Source organism: Rousettus aegyptiacus, unplaced genomic scaffold (assembly GCF_014176215.1).
Source record: "Rousettus aegyptiacus isolate mRouAeg1 unplaced genomic scaffold, mRouAeg1.p scaffold_m13_p_9, whole genome shotgun sequence".
NCBI classification, from domain to species: domain Eukaryota; kingdom Metazoa; phylum Chordata; class Mammalia; order Chiroptera; family Pteropodidae; genus Rousettus; species Rousettus aegyptiacus.
The window spans coordinates 29993839-30017110 of NW_023416312.1; the positions used below are offsets into that span (position 1 = coordinate 29993839).

Sequence of the window (23272 nt, forward strand, 5' to 3'; positions counted from 1 at the left end):
AGCTACATTGTCAGCTTTTTCAGTAATCCAAATGATGAGCACCTTTGTTTTGAAGTCCGGGACCACTTTCTTCAAGAACAAAAACATCAAAAACTGAGCAGCAAGCACATGCCAAGTATTTTCACAAAATTAACATTGGTTTACCCAACAGTGGCTATCACAGGATGTTGAGATAAGTTAACAGATACTTATTGGCTTTGAGAATTCAATTCTCTGCCTTAGCAATCATTTGATGTTGTGACTATTGGATAGGGCATGGTCAGTGAAAACTGGTCTTTGCTTATGTTCCTCTCCATGTCTGGAATCCCTTGATCACTCTCCCCCTATTCCTACCCCTTACCCCAAAGCTTCAAATTCTACCCTTCCTTCAGGACTGGCCCAAGTTTTACATCTTCTAGTAAGCCACTGACTCCTGATCATTTGGACTAGTCATGTCAGAGTTTTAAAGAATAAAAAGTGTGGATTTGAGAACCATCAGACTTGGGTTTGATTTATATTCTGCTGTCTGTAACCTGTGTAGATCATTACAAGCTATGTTATATCTTTTGTTTTCTCACCTGTAAAATGAGAATTATGCCTGCTTTGCAGTCATTTTGAGTATTCAGTGAAATAAAGTAAAATTACTAAGTAGCCTCAGTGTTAGTTATTCTCCTCCTTAATCATACAAAACTTTTAAGTATTACTTTTATTGCATCTTATTTCTCCAAAATGATACAAAGCTCTCTGTGGATAGACACCAGACTTCTGTACCTGCCTCTTCTTGGTCTCTGGCAGCCAAATACTGCCTGAAACAAATAAATATTGGTTGGATGAATATAAATATGAACATGATTGGGTGGGCTCTAGTACTCTAATGCCACTCAATCAGTAACTGTTATTGAAGTCCTGTGAGTATTGAATTTATGAGCTGAATGAACACTGTAGGATTGGGGTAGGATGATGGAGGGAACTGTTAGCAGTATACCGAAAAGAAGAAGGAGAAGAAGAAGAGGGGGAGAAGGAAAAGAGATGGAAGAGAAGGAGTGGAAGTGGGGAAGGAAAGGAGGAAAAGGAGAAAGAGAAAGAAAGGAGGAGGGGAGAGGGAGGAAAAGGAGAAAGAGGAAGAACAGCATACTGGTTCTCATGTAACACAAAGTCTAGCAGTAGGCAGCTAGGCAGCCCAGCAACTCCACAATGTCTTTAAGGTCCTAGGCTCTTTCCATCTTCCTGTTCTGCCACCCTAAACAGGTAGCTTTCTCTTTACATGAGATGGCTCTCATGCATTCTAGGTAGAATGTAGAAGGTGAATGGCAAAGGGCCAGCTAAGTCCCTTTTCATTGGGAAAACAATAACTTTACCATCAGCCTCACTCCCTATACTTCTACTTATATCTCATCTACCAGAGTTGGATCATATGCCCTAGTCTGGGCAGGTGAGTATTCTTACTGGACACATACTGTCCCCATGAAAAATTGAGGTTCTGACAGTAAAGATGGAAAGAATGGATATTGGGTAAGCAACTGTCAGTATTTGCCACATGAAGCTTACAATATGTTTAGAATACACCATAAACAGATGGAGGGGGAAGGTTTCAGAACATATGGAACCAAAAATTTTCCTCAGAGAAATAAAGAATGAGCTAAGACCATTTGGGTAAGGTCTCCCAGGGAAGTAAAAAATTCCCAAGAATTTCTGAAGAATGTCAGAAACAAAGTCATTGCTGTTGTGATTAAAACTGGTTTTTGTATCACATCAGATGTGCACAATTTATGGACAGACCTGGATAAAGCATAGAAGGCCTGGAACAGTTTTCATGGGCTTCTGTCTCATAAAGTCGTGGTGCTTCTATTTTCAGGAAGCTGAATACAGAGACTTCTGAGAACCCACTTAGATGATGGTTCCCAAGAGGAACCACTTTCTCCTAAGCTGCACATGGTGCAATTTACTTCTAATATAGAAAGTGATAATTAGTCTCTAAAGTTGAGCATTCTCTGGAATCATACGTTTTCTTAATCTCTTTTGAAATTTCAGATTTAGGAAAATTCAATCTTAGAAAGAATACATAGTTCAGGGAAATTTAATTTTTTTCTTAAGTACATATAGATTCTGGACTTATATATAAAAGACAGTGATTGTATCATTCAGGATTCCACCAGAGAAAACATAATCGTTTATATACACACACACACACACACACACACACACACACACACACACGTTCCTTATATATTATATATACAAAGAATTTTATTGCAATGAATTGGCATAGATGATTGTGGGGGCTGGCTAGGCAAGTCCAAAATCTGAAATCTGTAGAGCAGAGCATCAGGAAAGGTAGGCTGGATTTCTTAGACAGAGCTGATTCTGCTGTACATAGTGGAATTTCTGCTTCAAGGGAAGCCTCAGTTCTGCTCTTAAGGCCTTCAACTGATTGAACCAGGCCCACCCTGATTATCCAGGATAATCTTCCTTACTTAAAGTTAACAGATTATAGACTTAAATCACATCTACAAAAAACACCCCTACTTAGATTAGTGTTTGATTGAATAACTGGGTACTATAGTCTAGTCATGTTAACACATAAAACTGACCATTACAGTAATGGTTGCTGTTTTATTTTGTTTTTAATTTCCATCAGTGAACACTCTTCTTTATGAAAATAAATCATGAGCCCAGGCAGTCTTCTAGGAAGAGATAGAGTCAATATTATCAATCTGTTGCATCAGGATTAAAACATATTTGGTCTATGAAGGTCATTAACCATCTGGTAAAAGGAAGCTTCATTGCTTATAATTCATCCTTTGGGTGTATGCCATTGCCCGATTCCACTAAACTGTTTTCAGTTTATTGTAAGAAAATTAGTTCTCCAGTTTAATTTAATACTTAAAAAAGAAGTATTTCAAGAAACGAGTGTGTATTTCTTCATTTGTAAATCATTTCCTCAGGCCACAAATCTTTAATGAGTACTGGGCTAGGTTAGTTGGTTATTTCCATTCTCCTTTGGGATAAAAATGGTAGATACTTTAAATACTGAAACATACACAAGAGTAGAAAGCATACCTACTGTCTAATAATTATATGGAGAAAGTTCTTTTCTGAGTCTCAGTTTGCTTACCTGTAAAATGTGAATAATGATTACTATCGAGGGTTTGGGGGAAGATTAGATGAGGAAATATAAGTTAAACACTTGGAACACAGTAGATGCTTCACAAATACTGATTTTCTGCCTCCTTCCATGAATGTAGCTTTCACAAATGAGGTCTGGTGAATTAAAAATTCTCTATTTTTTGCAGATCGTCTCTATATGATAGCATTATTTTGGACATCAATATGTAGCAAAGAATTAAGTGAGGTTACCAGTAGTCATGAACTTATCACATTGACTATACTCTCTCATCATAGTTTCCTTTGTATTTACTTACGTGCATATGAAGACCATTTTCACATTACCATTTCAACCATGAGTGCAGATAAAAGTGCCACGTGTTTACAATTGCTTTTCTGTTTGAAAAATCAGCAATTTTCCAAATTTTATCTGAAAATGTTCCTGTGAGTCATAGCAGTGAAGTTCTGAACAAATGTGAGGTATCACCAGATTTCACAAGTTTGAAATAATTGACTGAGGAAAAAGGGAGCATATCTTAAATTCCTTTTAGTATCAGACTCTCTTACGTGGCTTGGCAGATACACAGGTTGTTTTGTGTTATTATTAATTGTTGATTACACAAATACCATTTTATTTTCCCTGCAAAAACGAAATAAATCTAAAATCCTCTTTTATCTCTACTCTCCATTGATAACTACCATTATCAATTTGGTCTGTATTCTTCCAGACAATTTGTCTATGGATTTACATATATATTACAGAGCATAGATAGATGAACTTATGTGGAAAATAGCTACTTTACTTATCTAAGGAAAATGGAGCCCATTATTTTTTATCATGTGAAATTTGATGTGATGGGTAAGAGAGAAGGTGGACAGAAAAGAGAAGAAGGAAGGGAGTAGGTCTTTCCAAGAATGATAATTTACTTCTCTATATTTCTTTGGCCAGTGCTTACTTCGGCAGCACATATAGTATGTTTCTTCAGACTTTTCATTTTTGGTCCCCTGAGCCCATTGCTGCCAAGTTACACCACCATAGTGTCTGCACAATAACACAAGCAGTTAAAAGATCTTGCATCCAGTTTCATCAATGGGTGGCTCAACAAAAACAATTATGCAGTCCCTTATGCCTGCTGAGAATATCTCTTTACCCACGTCCAAGCAGCATCACTTCCATTTTACGAACAAACAAACAAACAAACAAACAAACAAATAAAAAAAAGAATAGTTTTGACTTTAAAATACAAACTGAAGTCATCATGAGTCCTGATGTCAAATTCTTTATTTTCCAACTGAAACAAAAATCTCTTCATTAATTATTTCATTAGTTTATTTTAAAACATGACGTAACTCCCAGACAAAATGGCATAGACTGCTAAGTAAAATGAAAACCTCTGGAAATAATACAAAAGTCCATCAAAGAGTGGCAGAAAGAGGAATGTGGGCTGGCTGGGACCCTCAGGACTTGAGCAAACATGACAATGAGTTCCCCAGTTTTTCAGTATCCCAGACTGGGTGCTGAAGGGGCCTGCAACCTAGAATCTCCCATTCGGAGAAGACAAAAACAAACAAATAAACAAATCAAAGAAAAATCTGTTGTTTCTAGCCAAAGGACTGGGAAAGGAGAGAAGCCCAGTCCAGTAGGAGGGAAACCTTTTGATGACACCTCCCCTACCCCTGCCAGTGATGTCAGCAGAGACTGAGTAAGGTCTCACATTCAGTATCCTCAGGCAGCTGGAGGAACGCTTTCCTTTCCCTCCCCGAGCACAAGCCAAGATTGAGTGGGAGTCCCAGAAGCACCAGGCAGCCTGGGCAAGCATTTTCACCCCACACCACTACACTGCAGAGAGCTAGCTAGAGCCCAATGCCACCAGGCAGCCATGCGAGGCCTGCTGGCAGAATCAGCAGATACCCAGCAAGGAACCATACTGCTTTGCCCCACCCAGCAGCAGCAGGTAGCCAGAGTTAGCACTTTCAGCCTCCACAGGCCTGGCATCCCCCAAGCCCCACCTGGTGACAACAGATGGCCCAGGGAGGCACAGGATCTACTGACCCCCACCAAATAGCAGGTGGCTGAGAAGGCACTTTCCTCTCCCACCAGTGGTGGCAGCTGAGAACTCATGGGGGAGTTTGGACATCTGCCACTCCCCTCCCACTGGGCATCAGCAGAGGATCCAAAGAGATGCTGCCCCTACTCAGTGTTGCCATGTCAATGGAGATAGAGTGAGGAGTCTGGACTTTCACTTGGGTCTGTCAGTGGTAGCTGGTGCCCCTCACCCTCCCAATTAGAGAGTGAAGGAAGGATCTGAGAGAGGAGGGAGCTGGAGAAAGAGATTCTTTAAATCTGCGTAAGATGTCCCAGCAAGACGCCTAACTGACCCAAAGGTAAAACTGACCAAATCAACATGCCTAAAGCTATGAGAACTAAGCTACAGTGTGGAATACCACCAAAGTTTTCAAGATGGCTTCAAGTAGCACACAAACAAACTAAAGCAGAATAGCCTCGCGAGGGTTCTGAAAACTAAATTGTCATTACAACCACAGCCCACAAAAGTAGGCCAGGACCTATGCACTAAACCTAAATAGGATAACTGTCTACTAAAATAGAAGACTTAAGTAGGATACAGTCTCCTAATATCCAAAATGTCTGGGAGACAATGGGAAAAGCACTCATCATACCCAGAACTAGTAAAATCACAATTTGAATGGGAAAAGACAATTACAGACATACTACTGTGATAAGTCAGATGTTGGAATTATCTTACAAGGACTTTAAGGCAGTCATCATAAAAAAATGCTTCAATGAGCAATTACAAATTCTTTTGAAACAAATGGAAAAATATGAAATTACAGCAAAGAAATAGAAGCTACAAAAAAATAACCAAATGGAAATTATAGAAGTGAAAAATATAATAATCAAAGTTAAACACTTGTTAGATGGGCTCAAATGTGTCATGAAGATTATAGAGGATAGAATCAGTAAACTTGAGGACAAAACAATAGAATTTCTCCACTCTAAACAAAAGAGAAAATAGATGAGACAAAAATACCCCAGTGTCTCAGGGACCTATTGGACAATAACAAAAGTGCTAATATTCAGAGCCTTGAAGTTTCTAAAGGAAAGGAGAGTGGTACCGAAAATGAATTCAAAGAAATAATTTCTGAAAATGTCCCAAATTTGGCAAAACGATAAACCAACAGATTCAAGAAGCTCAGTGAAATCCAAACAAGAAATGCAAAAATATCCAAACCAAGACACATCATAAATAACTTCTGAAAACTAAAGAAAAAATCTTGAAAGAAGCTAGAGAGAAAAAAATACATTACCTATAAAGGAACATTGATTCAGATGACAGAAAATTTCTCATCTGAAATCATAAAGGCTAGAAAAAAGGGGTACACTTTTCAACTGATGAAAGAAAAAAGAAGTGCCAACTCTGAATTCTATGTTCAGCAAAAATGTCCTTCAGGAATGAAGGTGAAATAAAGACATTCACAGATGATAGAAAACTTAAAAATTTTTCACTAGCAGACGTATCATTAATGAATGGCTAAAGGAAGTTCTCCAAACAGAATGGAAATGATGACAGAAGGAAGCTTGGAGCTTCAGAAAGGAAGGAAAACAGTGAAATGTGTAAAAATAGGGATAAATATAATAGACTATCCTTTTCTTCATGATTTTTTTCAATCTTGATGAATTGTTGAAGCAAAAATTATAACACCATTTAATGTCGAATTCAATATATGTAGAGGAAATAGATAATAAAATTATATTTTAAAATATTTTAAATATATGAATTAAAATACAGAGAGTCACAGAATAGCTTTTAAAAATAACCCAACTGTATGTTATCTACTAGAAACTCACTTCACTTTCATTAGTTTTCATTCTTTGGTTTCTCTTTCTCCTTCTGATTTATTTCTAGATTTTTGTCTTTGATATCACTGATCCTTTCTTCTATTTGGTCGACCTTATTTCTCAAGCTTGCTATTTCATTTTTCAACTCTTGCAGTGTGTTTTTTTATCTCCAGAAGATCTATTTGGTTCTTTTTGAGGGTTTCAATCTCCTTGCTCTGCTCATCTAGTTGTTTTTGCAATTTCTGAAATTGTTGATATGACTCGTTTCGGAACTCATTATGTTTTTTCAGAAGTACCATCCTGAATTCTCTGTCACTTAAGTCGCATATTTCTATGTCTGTAAGCTTATTTTCTGGAGATTTTGCTCTTTCTTTGTGAGATGCCTTGTCACCTTGGTTGTTCATGGTGTTTAATGGACTATTTCTCTGCCTGGGAATTAATGGAAGTGTATTCTGTTGTTTTTTTTTTTTTCCCAGAAAGATTTATTATATAAAGGTCTCTTTAGCTTGTGGAAAAGAAGGCGCTTTTCTTTTGGTTTCAAGTAGGTGGCTTCTAAGCCTCTTGGATCCCTGCTTTATATAAAGCCTAATGTCTTTTATTTTCTTGTAGATTTTAATCACACTTGCTACTCTCAGTTTCAGTCCCAGTCAGTGTTAGCAACAGTTTTGGTAGTGTTTGCTCAGATTCCCCTAGGGCTCCGTGGTGATGGGTCTTAGAAGGTATGAGAGGAAGGGCCCTTTGGGTTGGGGGTTGAGAGCTGCAGCTCAGCCTTGGTTTTGTAAATAGGGCCAGTAGAAATCAACTGTTGTTTCTCTGCAGTCCCGTCCCACTTCTCTGCTTTCTGCCCTGATGACTAAGCCCTGCTGCTGGCTGTGTAGAAAAGTCCCAGCACTTCCAGGCAGGGCTGTTCAGGGAAGTCACTGCAACTTTGCCCCTCCCCCTTCTCCTGCAAGGAGCTCTGGTGGCTGTGAGAGGCAGCTTCTTTATTTGTCCCAGTCCACTGCCAGACACCTGGGGTTATGACCTGTGGTAGCTCTTATGCGCAGATCCCACGTTCATATGTGCTAGTGTACAGTTTGGGTGTTTTTTGTTGAGTTTTAGATGTTCTGTTTATTGTTGTTTCAAGGGGAGAGATCTTAGGACATCTCTAACTCTGCCATGTTTTCCCAGAATCAGAAACTCACTTCAAATATAGCAACATAGGTAAGTAGAAAGTAAAAGAATGGGAAGAGATATCCCACTCAAATATTAATTTATAAAAGCAGGAGTGGTTATATTAATATCAGCTAAAGTAGACTTTGGAGCAAACTAAATTACCAGGGACAAAGAGGAATATTATACATTGATAAAAGGGTCAATCCACCATGAAGACATAGCAATCCAAAATGTGTATATACCAAATGACAGAGCTTCAAAATACATGAATCAAAATCTGGTAAAACTTAAAGGAGAAACAACCAAATCCACAATTATGGTTAGAAATGTCAATTCTCCCTCTCAGCAATAGAACTAGTAGACATAAAATCATCAAGATTATACAGTTCAACAACACTATACAGCAATGGGATCTAATCTATAGTATATTCTACCTAACAATAGCAAAACTCACATTCTTTTCAACTACCCATGGAACATTCACCAAAATAAATTCATATTCTGGATCATATGACAAACTTCAACAAACGTGAAAGAATTAAAATCATAAAGAGGATATTCTCTGACCATAATGGAATCAAACTAGAAATTAATAACAAAGTCAACAGGAAAATATCCAAACACTTGGAAACTAAACAACACATTTCTCATTAATCCATAGGTCAAAAAGGAGAGCTCAAGAGAAATTTTTAAAAATATAATGAACTGAATGAAAATGAAAATATAACATATCAAAATTTGTGGAATGTGGCTAAAGCAGTGCTGACATGGGAATTTAGAACCCTAAATGCTTACATTAGAAAAGAGGAAAGGTCTCAAATCCATCATGCAAGCTTCCACCTAAAGAGACTAGAAAAAGAAGAGCAAAATAAAACTCAAAACGAGCAGATGGAAGGAAATAATAGAGTAGAAATCAATAAAATTGAAAATAGAAAAATAAGAGAAAATCAGTTAAACAAAAAGCTATTTCTCTGAATAGATCAATAAAATTGATAAACCTATAGCAAGATTAACTAAGATAACAAGAAATAAGACATAAATCACTAATGAGACAAGAATCCTACAGATCCTGCAGCCATCGAAAAGAAAATAAAGTCCTCAACCCACTACCCACATTCTTTGGAAGAAAGATGCTAAATGAATGTCTGTCCATAGTAAATATATAGTCAATCCATGAACAAAATGTTCATAAAATCTGTCACTATTTGGAAAAGAAACTTGCAAATTATGAGATTTCTTTGATATTAAGAACCCTCGCCCTGCAAAAAGAACTACTTTATGATCCAGAAAGCTTACTTTCTGGGTATATATCCAAAGGAAATAAAACTTAAAGAGCTATCTGCACCTCCATGTTCATTGCAGCATTATTCACAATAGCCAAGATATGGAAACAACCTAAGTGTCTGTCAATAGATCAAGTAAATATGATACACATAGTGGAATATTATTGCCTTTAAAAAGAAGGAAATCCTGTTATTTGTAACAATATGGACGAACCTGGAGGGCATCATGCTAAGTGAAATAAGCAAGGAAGAGAAAGACACATACTGCATGGTATCACTTATACGTGGAATCTAGAAAAATAAATAAAATTTAACTCATAAAAATAGAGAGTAGAATAGTGGTTGCCAGGGGCTGGGAGGTGGGGGAAATTGAGGTTGGTGAAAGTATACAAACTTCTAGCAATACGAAGAATAAGGTTTGAGGATCTAATGTATAAATGATTATAGCTGACAATATTGTGTTGTATAATTGAAATTTTCTAAAAGAGTAGAATTTAAATGTTCTTACAAAGGGGGGGTAAATATGTGAGGTGACGGATGTGTTTAATAAAAAGGAATACTATGAAAAACCCTATGCACATAAATTTGACAACTTAGATAAAATGGACCAATTCCTTGTAAATCACAAACTACCAAAATTCAACCAATATAGAATTTATAACCTGAATAGTTCAATAACTACTAAAAAAATTAGATTTGTAATTTAAAAGGTCCTGAAATCAGAAAGTACCAGGTCCACATGGTTTCACTGAGTATTCTACCAAACACTTAAAGAATTTTACAAATTTTACACAGTATCTTTTAGAATATCAAAGAGGAGGGAACACTACTGCATCAGGGGTCCCCAAAACCACTCCAAAGCTCAATGAATCACTAGGAACTCAGCATATAGTCAGACTCACTGCTACGATTTACTATAGCAAGAAAATACCGAGCAAAATCAGCAAAGGGAAAAGGTACATGAGGTGAAGTTCAGAGAAAACCAGACACAAATTTCTAAGAGTCCTCTCCCAATGGAGTCACACAGGATGTACTTAAGTCCTCCTGCAAAAAGTGACAACACATGTGGAATGTGTTCTATCAGGGAAGCTCATTAGAAACTCAGTTCCCAGGGCATTTCTTGGGGGTTGGTCATGTAGGTACCCTCTGCCTAGCACTTACCAAAATTCCAGACTCCCAGAAGGAAAGCAGATGTTCAATACAAACCATGTTGTTTGTACAAACAGTTTAGGCACAGTAAGCCACTCTTATCATTCCTGGGAATGGTGGCAACTCACCCCAAATCCAAGTTTCCAGATGCCGTCCAAGGACCAACCTTGAAATCAGGCCTTTTAAAAGACAGCAGTCAGGCCTGCTGTTAACTCTTTTTTGCACAACCTGAAAATCAGAAGACTTGAATCTAGCACCAACATAAATCACATTTGTACAAATAATTTAGGCATAGTGAGCCACTCTTATTAGTTCTGGGAATGGTGGGAATCTTCCTGAAATCCAAGTTCCCAGATGCCCACCAGATGCCGGCTCTGTTAACTCTTTTCTGCACAACTTCCCAACTCATTTTACGTAGTCGGTATTATACCAAAACCAGATAAAAACTGTATGAAAAAAAAAACCTCAAAACTTCTCTCATGAATTCTGACACAAAAATCTTCAACAAAATATTAGTGATATTAGAGTCCAGAAAGGTATAAAAAGAATTATACCATGGCCAAGTGGGGCTTATTCCAACTAAGCAAGGTTAGTCAAAGTCAATATTCAATCAGTGTAATCTACTATATCCACAGACTAAAAAAGAAAACTCACATGATCATAGCAATGATACAGAAAAAGCATTTAACAAAATTGAGCATTCATTCACGATAAAAACTCTCAGAAACTAGGAATAGAAGGGCATGTTCTCAACTTGGTAAAGAGCATCTACAAAAATAAAATGACAGCTAACAGTTTTCTTAATGGTGAAAGATGGACTGTTTCCCCTTAAGAGAGGGAACAGGGAAGGATGTCCACTCACACTACTCTTATTCAGCATAGTACTCAAAGTTCTAGCCTACACAATAAGGCAAGAAAAGGAAATAAAAGGCATACAGATTGGAAAGGAAGAAATAATACTGTCCATATTCATAGACGGCACGATTGTCTATGTAGAAAATCCCAAGGAATCTACCAAAAATCTCCTAGAATAATTGAGTTCAGCAAATCAAAGGATACCAGATCAACACACAAAAATTAATAATGAACAATGAATGAGAAAACCAACATTAAAAACACAATACTATTTTTTTTATAATCACTCCAAAGAAAATGAAATACGGCATACACTTAACAAAACATGTACAGGATCTATATGCTGAAAATTCCAAAATGCTGATGAAAGAAGTCAAATAAGACCTAAATAAATGGAGAGACACACGTATCATATTTCATGGATTGGGACTCAATATAGTAAAGATGTCAATTTTCCCAAAACTAATGTATAGATTTAATACAATTCCTATAAAAATTCCAGCAAGATTTTTGTAGATAAAGACAATTTATTCCAAAATTTATATGGAAAAGCAAATGACCTCAAATAGCTAAAACAATTTTGAAGAAGAATGAAGTGGGAGGAATCACTCTACCCAAAGTTAAGGCTTACTCTATAGCTATAGTAATCATGACTGGTATACACACAAGGATAGACACATAGAATAGAAGAAAACAGAGAACCCTGAAATAGCCCCATACAAATAGCCCAACATAAATATGCCCAACTGATTTTCACAAAGGTGCAAAAGCAATAATTGGACAAAAGATAGTCATTTTAACAAATTGTGGTTAAGCCATCAGACATTCATAGGCAAAAATATGAACCTCGACCTTAAGTTCACATTTTATACAATTTTTTTTTCAAAATGGACCATGGATCTAAATGTAAAATATAAAACTATACCTTTTAGAAGGAAATATAAGAGAAAATTTGTGGGGCCTGGGGCTAGGTGACACCAAAGGGGCGATATATAAATGCAGACATTGATAAGTTGGAGTTTATCAAAATTAAAAATTTTGGTCTGAAAAATCTCTTAAGAGGATGAAAAGACCAGCTACAGACTGGAAAAAATATTTGCAGACCATATATCTCACAGATAACTTATATCTAGGATACATAAAGAATTCTCAAAATTTAACAGAAAGCAAACAATAGTTAGAAAATGGGCAAAAAGACATGAACTGACATTTTACCAAAAAAGATATACAGATGACGAATAAGCACGTGAAAATATGTTCAACATTATTAGCTATCAGGGAAACTCAATTTAAAAGAGACATCAATACACACCTATTAGAATGGCTAAAATAAAAATATAGTGATAATACCAAATGCAGACAAAGATGTGGAAAAACTGGATGTCTCATACATTGCTGGCGGGAATGTGAAATGCTACAGGCAGTCTGGAAAATTTTGGCATCTTCTTATAACATTAAATTTACATTTACCATCTGACCCAGAAATTTCGCTCTTGGGCATTTGTCACAAAGAAATGAAAACTTATGTTTACACCAAAAAAGAAAAAAAAAGAAAATAAATGAATGAATGTTCGTAGCAGTTTTATTCTTAATAGGCAAAAATTGGTAACGACCCAAACGTTCTTCAATAGGTGAATGGTTAAACTAGTACATCCATATCATAGCAATACTACTACTCAGTAATAAAAAGGAATAAACTATTGATACATGCAACAACTTGGGTGGATCTCAAGGAAATACTGCTGAGTTTAGAAAAGCTGATTTCAAAAGGTATGAATCCATTTACATAATATTCTTGAAATAAAATTATAGAGATGGAGAACATGTTAGTGGTTGCCAGGGGTTGGGTTAGAGCAGAGGAAGGAGATGACAGTGACTATATCGGGTACCAGGAAGAATCTTTGTGGTGGAAGAACAGTTGATTGTGGTGGTTACCCAAATCTACACGTGTGATAAAATTGCATACAGACATAGAAACGAGTGCATGTAAAACTAGTGAAATCTGAATAAGGTCTGTGGATTGTACCAATGTAAATATCTTGGTTATATAAGATATTACCATTGGAGGGAAACCAGGTGAAGAGTACATGGGGCTGCTCTGTAATATTTTTTACAGATCCTGTGAACTCATAATTATTTCGAAGTAAGTATAATACATGAGGTAAGTCCGAAGGACTATGACTATTTTAGAACTCACACATTTGCGTATTATAAAATAGAACTACATCTTTAATATGGAAAACAGACAAAATATAAAAGAGCCTACATTTGTGTTATCCTAGAAATGTAAATGAAAATGACAATATGACTTCATAGTAATTGCACATGGTACACAAATCCAAATAGGTAAATCAAAAAGGGTTTATTGCTTAAACACCTGTATGAGTCAGGATTCCATTAGAAAAGCAGACCAATAGGACATTATATCTATATCTATATATCTAATTTGTTCATTAATTCATTCATTAGAAGATACTGGCTTACACAATTGTGGGGCTCGTGGGACTGGCTAAGCAAATCCAAAATGTGTAGGGTACGCAGTCAGAAAGGAATGATCAGGCCCACTCAGATTATCCAGGGTTATCTCCCTTACTTTAAATCAAGTGATCAGCTTTAATTACATCAAAATATCTTCATAGCAACGTCTAGATTAATGTTTGCTTAAATAACTAAGGGCTATAGCCTAACCAAGTGAAAACATCAAAAAGCCACGCAACATCATAAACCATTTGTTTGCAATTGAATAAACGTTTATGTTAATAGGGACCTTGGCTTTGTCATTATAGGTGATCCAAGCGCTAACAATTTAAGTCAATAGTGAGTTTTCTACATGAGGGTCCACTTATAGAACTTTGGAGTTGAAAGGGGCCATGAAAAGCTTAGTTTGTATTTGAATACAGTCGAGGGACCTACCCGTGGTCCTCGCTGGCACACAGCCGGGCCGAGGCTCCAAGCGGCAGCAGCGCGCCCAGCAGGAGCAGATAGGAACCCACCTGAAGAACCGCGCGGGGGGTGCGGGAGCATAAGGTGGGCGGAGCCTGGAGGCGCTCAGGCGGTAGCAACAGCGCTCAGCCCGCCAGAAGGGCGCTCGGCGGACGGACGGCGGGGAGCTAGTCGGGTAGGGTAAGCACGGCCCGCGGTGTGTGTGTGGGGTGGGGGTAGTGCGGGATGGGGAGGAAGGAAGGGGAAGAGGCGGAGCGTGGGAGCGCACAGTGTCAGGAATACAATAGTGTTCCGCGCCGCTTCAGCCGCCGCCGCGCTGCCGCCGCCCAACCGCCTGCCCGGCGCTGAGGCCTGACGGGCCCGGCGGGCGAGGGCCGAGGGCGGGAGCTAAGGCGCAGGGGGCGGCCCCGGCGGATCGGGCGGCTGGGGGGGGGGTAAGGGGGTGGGGAGGAGATTAGGGGGCAGGTGCGAGGGAGGGGAGAGAAGAAAGCGAGCAGTTCGAGGGGCGGTTACCACTCCTGCTGGACTCGCCCGGCACACTGCCGGGCCGAGCGTGGAGCCAGGAGGGATTCACGACTGGCTGCGCGAAGGTAGGCACCACTGAGGCCGGACGCGGCGTGAGCAGGCTGGGGGCGGCGCGCGCGGTGGGCACGGGAGGGACGGCCTCAGGGAACCCAAGCGGGCGGCAAGGAGCGCAGCGTCCCGGCTCAGCCTCGCGGCGCTCCAGTTCTCTCCGGCGTCCCTGGCGCCTGCGGGCCGAGAGCGTGTGTGCGCTGAGGTAAAGTGGCCGGCGGTGGTCCGCACTGGGGGCGGGGACGGGCGCCTGAGCTCCTCTGCAGCCACACTCGGGCAGGCGTGGAGCGCCATAACTGTTGCAGCGGTTCCCTCCAGTAACCCCCTTCTGACGCCCCCCTCGCTCCCTGTCCTCTGCCTACTCTCGGGGCGCACGGGGTCAGATCCGCGGCGGGAGGACCTGCTCTGCGGGCCGCCTGGGATCAGATGCTCTGGGGAGCGAGGGCGCGCCCTGGCTGTTTCTATGTTGGGGGGCGGGAAGAACCAAGTGCCTAGAGAGAGGGCCTTGGCGGTGCGGGGAGCGGCGAGGTCCCTGGTGAGCCTGGGGGCCCCGCGGGCTGGCGAACTTTCCCTCCCCCTAGCGTCATTGTTCGGGCGCTGCTGATTCGGGGCCGCCGAGACCACCGAGTGCCCGGCGGTCCCGGGGGTGGGAAAAGCGGGAGGGCTTTGCGAATCTTCAGAGGAAATTTTCCCACCGATGGACTCAGCAAAGTTAACTTTTCTCCAGCGTTCGTGTTGGTTTTATTCCCTCCACTGTGGGGTAATAAAAAAGAAAAAAAAAGAAAAAGAGAAAGAGAAAGAAAGAGAAGGAAAGAAGGAAAGAGAGGAAGGAAGGAAGGAAGGAAGGAAGGAAGGAAGGAAGGAAGGAAGGAAAGAAGGAATGAAGGAGAAAGAGAAAGAAAGACAAAAAAAAAAAAGAAAGATAGCGTCCCTCCAGTCTTTCTCTCTCGCTTTTTAGAGCCACTGCTTGGGAGAAGTCTGGCTTTAAATTGCACAGGGCAACCTGCGTTTATTACTTGGGAGGAGGGAAAGGGGGCGGGATCTCGAGTAAATGACCGTAATGGTGGTATGTGAAGGCATGTTTAAAAGTTGGTATCATTGTGTAGCCCTGGGATATATGCAGCTCCTAAGCATTTGGCAAGAAACTTTTTGGCCGCTTCTCAGACTTTCGGGGTTGCAAGGAAATCCTTGGCCTTAGTTGTGCGCGAAATTTTTTTGATACGTTTATCTGTGAAGCTGAGGAGATCACGGCGCCCCCCACCCCCTTCCGCCGTCTGATTGCAGAAGAAATCAAAACCTGTTGATTGGTGATTCCAGTGGCCTGGAGGGAAAGACGACCTCATTCCCTGTATTCGGTCTGATAAAGATAACTGTCTGCTTCTCTCTAAACTCTTAAAATAATTTAGGTAAAGACTGCTTGCGCAACATCTTGGCTTACTTTAAACAACCCAGAATCCACTTTCCCCTAGCAGTTCTCCTCTTAAATACCTTCCCTGAAGCCACTTCTTGTGATCCTAAGGATAGGGGGTCAGGGGGTAAGAAAGGAGTCGGCCCGAACAAAGCATTGTGTTTTTATTTAATTTAATACTTTCATAACATCTGTAAACAATGGGAATGTGGATCCCAGCTTCTGTACTCTTTGAATAGTGTAGTGCTCATGCTTTTATAGCATCATATGATTACTCTCTGGCTGGGTGGAAATAGATGGTTTTTTTTGTTTGTTTAGCCTAGGAGTCTTCTACCTCCATAACATTTTTTTTCCACTTAGAGTGAGCTCTGAGCTTAAATACTTGAACTGTAACAGGGTAATATCTCTACGAGTGAAAGGATTACATGAGATCTTTGAGAAGTACTTCTAAGTTAGCGTGAGCTACCATCATTGCCACTTTTTCTTTAGCTGTGCTCTTCTCTACAGTTTTTGTTAGCAAAGAGCCCTTAACCCAATATGGTTGCCTTGAAACAGTTTGTTGCATTATTTGTTCAAATAATTATGGAATACTCAGGGGTTCTAGAACCCACACTTTTCTGTCTCCTTGTTTTCTGAGCCATTTTGCTGTGCATTGGCCTTCTCACTGGTAGGAGCCTGTGAATCTTGGTTACAGGTAAGCAAAAGTGGAGAAGGGCCTCCCACTACTTTCTAAAGTGTTTGTGATCAGCTGGGAGCCAGGAGTGACTTGGAAGTAGCCTTGGGGCACCTGTGACCCACCACCTGGCCTGTGGAAGAGATTCTCAGGAGTAGGACAGATGATAGTGCAGGGCTCTCATCAGAGTTGAGACATACGGGTTAGTGAAGTTAAGGAACAAAGGATGTTGAAGGCTTATAGGTTGGTATGATCCTTTTCTTTGATAATGCCTGTTTTTTCCTTCACTTGTGTTCTAACAGTCATAACAATCCATTTCTCTCCTAAGTTACACAAAGCCATTTTTTTGCCCACTACTTTGAATTCTGGCTAGAACTAGGTGTCTGTGGGGAAGTTGGGGAGGCAGGAAGCATCAGGTGTTTGTAAAGACATGGCATCATAGAGGGCTCTTATAAGCCTTGATCAGGGACACAGGTTGAGCATTATCATAGGATATAATATACCTACCTCCTCATGAAGCTGACACAAAACACCTGAGGAAGGAAGTGATCATATGCTGGCTTACATTAAAAAAAATCTCATCGGGGGATAACTTACTATAACCTTTACTTATGTTGTAGGTAAGGGGTAGGTGTTGGGTGACACCCATCTGGCACTCTCCTGAAATAGCTAATATGGGGACACTTGAATGGTTTATAGGTGTACCTGTTCCAGTGGCTGGGAAAGCTGAAGCATTCTGGTTTGTGGGGTGGGAAAGATGTAGGATGAGTGAGTAGAAGCGATAAAGGAATAAAAGGATGCTAGCAAGTGGTCATTACAGACCAAGTAACTACTGCTTCGAGTTTTCTATTTTCTGGAATCTTTGTGACTCCCCATGGTTATTTTTGCCTCCTCCCTGGAGGTCTCTCCATAGATAATAGCAAAGCTCTTACCATCAGAACTTCCTCTGTGCTTCTCTTAGGGGACAGTGAAAAAGAAGGGTCTGGAGAGAATTTGACCCCATAACTAAGTTTGGGAAAAGGAAAGTAAGAACTCAGAGGGCAGTCGACTGAAGAAAGTAGGGAGCTGAATGTGGGGAAATAGAATTGGGGCTTTGACCAATAGGAGATACCAGTGCATTCATTAATACTCTTCAAGCAGTAAGTAATTTAATCTTTTGCCACAATCCAGAAGCCATGGCTGAGCCCTGCTACCCAAGGAGTTACTTGTCCCTTGATATTGGCTGATAGACAAGGAAACCCAAGCCTAGGGTGTGTTTTTTGGAACAACCGACAAGAGAGTATAGTACCAGCATGGCCAGTACCCTAGACCTGTGTGCTGGAATCTCCTGGGAAAATTATTAATATTCTTTTTTAAATTTTAAAAACTTATTTTGATATAATTACAAAAAAGTTGCAAGGATAGTACAAAGAACTCCTGTACTCCTTTTACCCAAGGTCTCCAGTTATTAACAATTTGCTCCCATTTGCTTTATCATTTGCTCTTTCTGTTTCTTTTTCTGAACAATTGGAGAGTAACCATTGAGAGATTCGTACTTGTCAAGGGCATCCTGTCATGAAGGGTGGCTCAGGTGCAGCTGCAGGGTATAGCAGAACATTTTGGGTGATGTAGTGCCTCAGGTAGAGTGAAGTTTACCTACCACCAAAAAACACACATTTGTAAATCACACTGGAATCTCTGGTGCTGGATATCGAAATCGTCACTTGTAAAGTGATTAAGATAAACTCTTTTGTCATCATTCCTGTCAAGTTTGTTTCTAACTATGCCAAACTTTAGTACTGTTAGGAAAATACACTGCACCACCTCCCAACTTTGCAGCCATAATATATTCTCCAACATTTTAACTAATTAATTCCGCAATCATGTGTTGGGTGCTTCCATTTGCTAGGAGGTATTAAGAGGTGAAAGATATTCATCCCATTAAGAGCTCTACATCCAGTTGAAAGGTAAAAAAAATTAGCATCACAGTCAGGGGAAGATTGTTCTACTGAAGGGATTTACAGGGGTTGATTAGAATACCAGGTTGGTTAAGGATCTGAGGAGTAGATACCTGGGGAGTTGTTTGGGATCTATGTGAATGTAAAGATCTGTTTATCTTCTCTGAGGCTTGCCCAGGCTTGCCGCTCTTAGAAGACAGGGCTCATGAGTTAGGGAAGCCTTTGGTGTTTTGCACCCAGCACAGGCTATGGGATCAGGCCAATGTGGATTCTAATCTACATTCATTTCAATTTTCCCTTCAAAAATACAGTATGTAGGGGAATAGGTGTTAGGTAGTAAGGTGGGATCCAAGGGGGTGTTTCTATTTTTCTACAAATAAATAATCACCTGTTGTGCTAAGAGCTGTGATGGAGATTATAGTATAATAACAATAACAGCTGCGATGTTCTGTTAACCATTTCCTGTGTGGTGAGCACTGTACTAAAATGCTTAACATAGGCTATCTTTCTGAGGTATGAGGCTCAGAGAGGTGAAGCAACGGTAACTTGCCTAAGGTCACACAGTAAGTAAGAGGTAGAATACTTCTGTTAGGGTAACAAGCAAGGTGCCCTGGGGTCTGAAGGATGAAGAGGAATAAGCAAGGTGCAGGTCAGAATGGATTGCCAGGCAGAAGGAACAGCAGGTGTTGTGAGGGCACTGGGGTGGGAGAGATGTGAAAAGGATCCACAGAGGTTTGGTTAGGACCTAGGGAAAGAGAGATGAGGTAGGCAGGGGAAGATTGACAGGGCCTTATGGGACCTCATTAAGGAGCTTGTTGTGTTTTATTTCAAGGGCAATGGGAAGCTGCTGGAAGGTGTTTTTCCCTTTTTCTTAAACGTGTGTGTGTGTTTAATCCAGAAAAGCATCTAGTGATGCCTAAACAAAAGTGACTTAAGTCATTTCCCCTTCAGTGTCCCACTTTGTGATCCAATAAAGGCAATGTTTCTAGCCCAAATGTGTAGACCTTAAACAGTTCTTACTATGCACCATTAACATGGCTAACAAGAATTGCCATGTTCTGGAAAAAGCTGGTCCTACAAAATCCTAGAAGGAGGTTTAATTTGTCTCATATATCTGATGCTTTTTAGGCTGCATTAAGGGAGCTCTTGCAGCTTTCACCAAGCCTTGCCAAATGGGGGGAAAAATAGATTTGGGAGAAAAAGTAATTCCTGGAAACCTGAGTTATTCACTGTTAGAAACAGAGCTATTGAGTATAAGATTTTGGTTTAAATATATCATGATAAGATGCTTCAGTGACTAAATGGAAATTTTTTATTTTGCTTTGTTTTATTTATTATTTTTTTTCTTTGGTGTGTGCCATCTGTGATGGCAGACAGCACATTTGTGAGAATCTGGAAAGACTTGGGCATTTTTTCAATACTTATATATTTATTTATCCTCATCCAGGTACTGCAGGTTTTTTTGTTTGAAGAAAAACCTGCAGACTAAACTTTACAGGAGGAAAGCCAGTGTGCTCTTCCTCTTTCCACGTGTACTGGACCACAAACATACTTACTTTGAAGTAGCCTGGTTCCGATTTTTGTGGGGAGTGTGATGAGCTGGCAGGTAGATGATCTAGAATGGCCTCGCTCATACATCTGGTGGTTGGCAGGCTGGTTGGTCTGAGGCCCTAAGCTGGGGGTGGCTCATCTCTACTCCAAATGGTCTCTCTTCCAACTGCCTAGTCTGGACTTGTTAGCATGGTGGTCTCAAAAGCACAAAGAGTAGTAAGTGAGAACAAGTATCACTGCCCAAGCACTTCTCAAGTGCCTCCTTGTGTCACATTTAATATTGTCCAATCAGCCAAAACATGGAAGTGCTTCCATGGCTAAGCCCAGAGTCATTGTAGGAGGGGACCATCCAAAGGTGTGGATACAAGGAGATGTGAAAAACAGGGTGGGGGGAAGCATTACTGCATAATGCATAATAATTATTAATGAATATAACCTCTTTTCCTTTGATAAATCTTGTTAAACATTCATTTCTAAATATAGTGTATTCTTGAGACTAATACGATTGTGCCACCTCTTTAACTAACTGTAGAGCCGAGTGATGATTTTTCTAGAAGGAAACCATATGTGGCTCTGGACATGGATACCCTTGTGAGTGACTTGACTTTTCATTGATCTTGTGTGGTTATAATAAAAGGAGCCCCCCCTCCAGTTTTTTCAACCTCCAGTTTAAGCTTTTTCACAAAAGGTATAATGTACTAGGCTATATTAATATATTAGGTTTTGTAGTTAAGAAAAAGACAGTTAATTAGGACTCCATCACTACCTAAAAGATGAAACATTTGCAGCCTTTTCTCATAACCTCTTTGTGATTTATAGTTTTTACCTAAGAGAAGAGATCCTTACTTGGGCATTGTAATAAGGACAAAGGATTCTCAATAGATATGTTTTACTTGGTCAAGATTTAAAAAAAATCTTCCTGTGGTTATAGGGAAGTATCCAATATTGTGCTGTGAAGTGAGTGGCCAGTGACCAGCAATTTGAGGCATCAGCCTTTGGCCTTCAATTGTGAAGTTTTCAGAAGTAAAACCTTTCACATAACTGAAATAGGCTTTACAGCCAGCTTCTGGCCTGAAATATATTACATGAAAATGCAGTTAGACCCTAGGAAGCACATGTCGGAAACTGAGTGGAAGGACCACTTTGTACATTTTAGCATTGTACATTCCTCCAGAAAATTGCCTGGTGACAGAATCTCAGCTTCCCTTCATTTCTCCTAGGATAAAAATTAAAAAATGAAAATTCCCTGACATTTTAAAAGTCAGAGACTTGGAAATAGCCATCAAAATTATAAATGCACATATCCTTTTACCCAGCCAACACTTCCAGGAATTTATTCAAATTTGCATATTACTTGGAGTATTTCTTATAATAGCAAAATATTTGTAATATCTTAAGTATATATCAAGGCTTGATTGTACAGTAGAATATATTACACTGTTATTGCATGATTTCCAAGGTATACAAAATGGAGAAAAGCAAGAAACAGAATAGTGTGTATCGTATGCTATCTTTTGTGTAAAATATTGGGGCAATAATATATACATCTTTGCTTACATAGACAAAATATTTTTGGAAGGATATTTGAACATTGATAGTTTGGGGTTCTGCATGACCAGAGGTAGAGGGATAGAGAGTTTTTTCACTGCATAAACTTTTGTTTTTGATATTTTTTATTCAATTACAGTTAACATACAATATTAGTTTCTGGAATAATTTTCAAAAGATCATCCTGATCTAGTACCCATCTGACACCATATACTGCATAAAATTTTATATATGGTTTTTGAATTTTAAGCTATGTGAATATATTACCCTATTTTTAAAATTAAATACATTTATTTAAAAAGAGATGGTATATGGATACCCATAAATTCCCACCCAAGTCTACCTGGTCAGAATTATCCCTGTCAAAACAAAAAAAAAAACACACAAAAAGAAAAACATAACCTATCAGTTTTGTTTCCTTGAAATGCCTTAGAATAACGTACTTCTGAATTTTAACTGTAGTCCTGCTTTTTTCCAAAATGTCATATGAGTGGAATCATACAATATGTAGTGTTTTTGGTCTAACTTCTTTTACTTGATTCATCCATATCATGTGAATTAATAGCCTGTTCCTTTTATTGCTGAATAATACTCCATTGTATGGATGTAATACAGTTTGTTTGATTCACCTGTTGGATAACTTGGCTGCTTCCATGTTCTTGGTGATTATGGATAAAGCTACAGTAAACATTAGCATACAGGTTTCTGTGTGAGCATGTTTTCAGTTCATATGGGTAAGTACATAGGAGTGGGATTGCTGAGTTTTTATAAGAAACTGCCAAAGTGTCCTCCAAAGTGGTTCTACCATTTTGCATTCCTACCAGCCATGAATGAGGTGTATGTCAATGTTCATTTTCCCACATGTAGATGTCCATTAATTCCAGAAACATTTATTGAAAAGGCTATCCATTGAATTGCTTTTGCACCTGTATCAAAAATGTGTCTCTGTGGGGGAAAAAAATGGCATAGATAATAGAAGCTTTGTTCATCCCTCTTGCGACCAAATCAAAGTTGTGACAGAAACATGGAGCAAACAGCAAGCAAAGTTACCTGGAATCTAGGTGATCAGAAGGCCTACAACTAGGGAGAGAAATAATCAACCTGCAATGGTAGAAGGCAGGAGGAGGCGAAGACGCAAGGCTGCCTGGTCCCAAGCAAGCAGCAGCACCCAGAAGCTGCAGACACCTCTTAAAGGAGCCATGTCTGCGAGTGGAATTTCATGGTGATAGACCTGCTTGCTCTGAGCACCAGCAA

At 39.6% G+C, this 23272-nt stretch overlaps 1 protein-coding gene across 5 annotated transcripts in view; it reads left to right on the forward strand.

Moving 5' to 3' along the window:
• Nucleotides 1-14450: 14450 nt before the first annotated feature.
• Nucleotides 14451-23272, forward strand: part of JADE3 (jade family PHD finger 3) — a 136511-nt gene continuing 127689 nt past the window's right edge. The window contains exon 1 of one of the 5 annotated variants that reach the window (XM_016127791.2): nucleotides 14451-14503. The gene's annotated coding sequence lies outside the window, so the exon portion shown is untranslated. Of the gene's footprint in view, nucleotides 14509-14820; nucleotides 14919-15084; nucleotides 15107-23272 lie in introns of those variants that run through there. The other 4 variants (XM_016127792.2, XM_016127790.2, XM_036226658.1 and 1 more) reach the window with 4 other exon arrangements.